The 4,988-nt window shown below is 48.5% G+C and overlaps 1 pseudogene; it reads right to left on the reverse strand.

Moving 5' to 3' along the window:
* Positions 1-1,554: 1,554 nt before the first annotated feature.
* On the reverse strand, positions 1,555-4,988 carry LOC136324977 (geminin-like; annotated as a pseudogene).

Here is a 4,988-nt window from a genome sequence, read left to right on the forward strand (position 1 = left end):
TGCTGAGCAACAGAGCAATGCCCCAGATGGGCAAAGCATCGCCCCCTACTGGGCTTGCTGGTTGGGACACATGAGGGAGTCTGTCTCTCTGCTTCCCCTCCTCTCACTGAATAAAAATTAATTAATCACTTAATTAAACAAACTACCATTCAAGGGGTTTTAAGGCAGTGACCACCTACTATGGACCTCTGAAGTTATTGCATACAGATCAGAATGTGGATTTGCAGTAGATAATTATAAAGGAAACAGTGGAGATCAGTGGTGAATGCCCATGCTCTCTACACACATCATGTTCTCCCTCCACCCAGAGATGAGAGAAGTTTCCCTCTTAATGCCCTGGTGTCTGTGGGGTCAGGGGATCCCTGGGCCCAGTGTTCTCCCGCCTGCCAACTTGCTGCTGTATTTCTGCAGCCCTCTTTCTTCCAATAGTGAGAGGTCTTGGAGACCTGGAGTGGAAACCTGAGGATGTGTCATGGACCTCTACTCTCAGGCCCACCCAGGAGTGTGGTCACTTAAGCTACTGTCCATCGTAGCCTCCTCCTCCCTCTCCTCCCATCTCCACCCAGCTCCTTACCCAAACAGACAGCCTGCAGAGGGAGAAGTCACTGGCTATCTATCTTTTCAAAAATAGGAAGAATTTCAAAGCCAAATTCCAAATACCTTACCTCCCACATTCTCCCACAGCCCCACCAGCTTGTCCACCTCTTGGAGCAAAGAGATTTAGAAACTAGAAGTGCAGAAAATGGCATCAGCTGACATTGGCCAGAGACCCGCACACTAGAAGGGGCGCTGTGCAGTGGAGGGGCCAAAGAGCAGGGACCTTAACTGACCCAGTGACCCGCCTGCATTCTGGCTTCACTCTCCCCCGGCACTCTGAACCGCCAAAGCCTTAGCTGCTGCACAGGAAGACCGGGTCTTCCCTAAAGTAGGCAAAATGTTCACCTCTGATATTAACAGCACATCCGATAACATTTTAATTGAAAATTTAACTCTAATTATTCCACCAGCTGACCAGGAATATAAGCAAGACCATGACCAACTGTGATGCTGCAAATAGACACACACAAGGAAAGAAGGGGTGGGGGAGGCAGACAAAGACTGAGGCCCAATAGCAGCGAGCCCAGAACAGTTCTCCTACACAGAGCTCAAACATCATGTCTCTGCCTCACAAGAGACCCCAGACAACCACCCGGAGATCCCCAAACACACTCACAGCCCCTCTGCTGTCCCCAGCCCTATGCAGGCTCAACGATCACTGTTTCTTGTTCAGATCAGACATGCAGTCAGCAGATTTTTTTTTCAATAGCAGACTGAAGTTTATTTATCATATGCACAAGTTGTGTCTGACATCAGAGAAAATGCAATTTTCATAAAACACCATAGGTTAAAAAATACACTTTATTTGTATTTTAACACAATAATAGGGTCTCAGAATTCAAACCAGGAATTTGATGTTATATGCATTACATACTGGTAGTTATTTGCTCTGCTACAAAGAACTACAGTGGAGGTAAACTTTGCTGGTATATTTCTAGAGTCAAATATTCACGAGTCTCATATATAGGGTTTTGCATGTGTAGAGGAAGATACAATGTCTTCAGCACATGCACTGACTTCTGAGTCCGCCACTGCAGAATCCTCGCCGGTTTCCTCTTCAGAATCAAATTCCTGACTCTGCAGTGATTCAGGTTAACCAGAGAGGTCCTCCCCTCAGTCTCTCTGCGACCTCTGCTGTGTGCTGTACTGTTCTGTTACTTCTTTTTTTATTATGATTATTGATAGTTTTAGAGAGACGAAAGGAAAGAGAGAAACATGGATTCGTTGTTTCACTTATTTATGCATTCATTAGTTGATTCCATTGGTTGATTCTTTTTAAATTATTTTAAATTTTTATTTACTGATTTGAGAAAGACAGAAACATGAATCTTTCCTGTATGTGCCGTGACCAGGGATCAGACCTACAACCCTTCCATATCAGGATAACACTGCAACCCACCAAGCTACCCAGCCAGGGCAAATTGGTTGATTCTTGTTTTGTATGTGCCCAGATCGAACCCACAACCTTGGCTTATTCAGATGACACTCTAACCTACTGAGCTACCCAGCCAGGACCCTCTGCCAATTCTTTATTCTCCTTTTTCAGGCAGGCAATTTTATGTTGCTTTGTTCAGTTTCTTTATGAAGTTTCTCATTTTCCTTAAGTGCTTCATAGAGGGACTTTCTCTGTTTTTCTGCCACTTCTTTCCTACATTGAGGGGATGGATTTTCTGTAACCACAAGATCAAATGCTTCCTGGGTAACTCTGAGCTTTATTTTCACTATGTACTGGGAGGATAATAACTCTAGAGCTGGAAGACGTAGACGTTAACTGGTCATTCCAAAGTTTTGTTTTGGACAAGCCTTTAAACCAATTCATTTTCTCTCCCCACAAGAGATCCAGCTGTGGAAGGCTGGATCACTCTCAGAGTTCTTCTTGGGACAGGACTATTCTTCATATGCCCTTGGGTCCCTTTTTGTTTCTGCTTCATACTGGGATTCACTGTGCACCGCGACCCGGTGGGAGTCACGCAGAAAACCAATTCCGGCCCACGAAGCGCAAAGCAGCTGGTCGGGCCCCCCCTCACCCCGCCCCGTACTTCTGCCCCGGCTCTCCCTCAACTCCCTGGAGGGAACCGTTCAGTCTTGGCAGCGGCACCTCACACAAGACCCCCAAGTCCACCCGTGCCCGTCCCCACCTCCACAGTCAGCAGACTTGAATGTTGTGAATCCAGAAGATGACCTAAGACTGTCCTTCACTCCCCACCGGCATGCAGCAAGGTGCAGAAGAGCCTGAGAAATCGCAAGAAACAAACATGGTGACACTCATTTACTGGGATATTTGGCAGGAAGAACCTTTGTTCTCACATAAAATCAACGCAGATAGATTATGAAGAAGAAAGCAACACTTACACACGTTTTAAAATAAAACACCATTCTCAAAACCATGTGGGCCAACTACAATGTGGTATCCAGGATTAGATCCTGGAACAGAGAAGGGACATTAATGGAAAAACTGGTGGACTACAAATAAAGACAGGAGGTTAATTACTAATAAGACACACTGTTAATATCTCAGTTTGGATGAAAGTACCTTGGTTATACAAGACGTTAACACGAGGGAAACTGGATAAAGGGTGTACAGGGACTTTTTATTACTGTTGCAACTTTTCTATAAATATAAAATTATTCCAAAATAAAAAGCTTCTTTTTTAAAAAGCACATGGCTGCCTTTGGCTTCCTGCCCCCCACCCCACTCACAGGCAGCACAAGTTCACGATTGCTCCACCAACTATCGTGGCAACTGCTGAGAACCCCACAGGGATGGGCTGGGGCCAGTGGCAGGATGTGTGTGTGGTCATGGGCAGGTCTAAGCCAGCTGCAACACCAGGGAGTCAGTCTGCAGAACCACAGATGGACCAGAGCCCTGGAATTCCAGGTCATTCCAGATCTTCAGGTCATTTGTTCATTTCGTAAGTGTTTATCACAGGACATGCCAAGCATCGTCCTCGGCTGCTGTGAGAACAGGAATGTGGAGGAAGAGGGCTGGGGGTACAAGGATGAATAAGACCCACAGGAACACACAGTCTCCTCCCTTAAGGAAGCAGTGAGGGAAACAGATGTGCTCCCTACACAGTGACAATACCCGGCAGTGCCTGGAGGGCAGGGATATGCACAAAGCCTGCTGGGGTGATCAGGGAAGGCTTCACAGAGGAGGTGGTATGAGCTCCACAGCAACTGTAGCCCAATTGCTTTCTGTGACCCAAAGATAGCCACACCCGATCCTGTGGCTCAAGCAGCTGGAAGGAGGAGCCAAGAAAGAGGGCACTGCTCTCTGCAAATATCAAGTGCTGTAGGCATCATAAAATCATCATCATCATCACCACCACCACCACCACCATCACCATCAGACTCTGATGGGCCAGCGGGAGGCCCAGGCCCTGAAGGTGGGGAGAGAACAGGCATGGAGGAGGCCATTTCTATGGCTAGCAGGGCCACTTCACAGACGGCAGGGGAGGGGCAGCAGGGGCATGTTGACACAGCTGGGAAGAAAGTCTTCCTCTGCCTCATTAATCACTTCTGCACAGGAGCTCGGAGGGAGGGCACCCCGGGGACACAGGGCTAGTTCTCACACGGGCTCCTGGGGTGGCAGGAGGGGGACTGGCCTCAAACCCAGAGCCAGGGGAAGGTTCAAAGAGGCCAGGATGGCATGGAGCGGGGCTGCCAGGCCCTGAAGAGCCCTCAGGCCAGGGGATTTCCCAGCCAGGATGTTTGTCCTCAAAGCAGCAACCTTCCTGCCCTGAGGTTAAAACCACTTCCAGCCTGTGGCTGGTAACCCCCTAACAAGCAGGTCCCAGGAGAGGCTTTTTCCCCCTCATTTCGCCAAGCCAGTGTCAGCTACTTGCCATGCGGTTCCTGACCCTCCCTAAACCCTACCCAGGCTGTGTGTGTTTGTGTGGGTGGGTGAGTGGGTGTGTATATGGGCACGTGCACACATGTGATCTAAAGGCAGCAAGGATCACCGGCCTTTGCTGAAAATAGAGAAAAGATCCATTGGAACCAGAGGACAGCTCTGAATGTGACAAGGGAGAAGATGGGGAACCAGCAGAATTGTTTCTTCATCCATTGTTTATTATTCATTACACAAACACTAATTAAGCACCTACTATGTGCCTGGTCCTGTATACCCAGCACCCTGGAGACAGCAAAGAGCAGAAAGGGGAGTTCCTGCTCTTTTGCAGCTCACCTTCCAGAGAGAAGGGCAGCGAATAGAAAGCAGTATGTTCACCAGAGTGGTCAGGAAGGCCAATGTCCTGAGCTCAGACCCAGTGTCCAGATGGCTCTCCCTAGGCATCCTCTTCCTCTCTCCTGGCCCTCACAGCGGCCCCTACCCATTCTGAACCTGGAGGCCTGAGGTTGGACTGGCAGCTGGACTCCTTGGTAGCCCGCAT

Source organism: Saccopteryx bilineata, chromosome 2 (genome assembly GCF_036850765.1).
Source record: "Saccopteryx bilineata isolate mSacBil1 chromosome 2, mSacBil1_pri_phased_curated, whole genome shotgun sequence".
NCBI lineage: Eukaryota > Metazoa > Chordata > Mammalia > Chiroptera > Emballonuridae > Saccopteryx > Saccopteryx bilineata.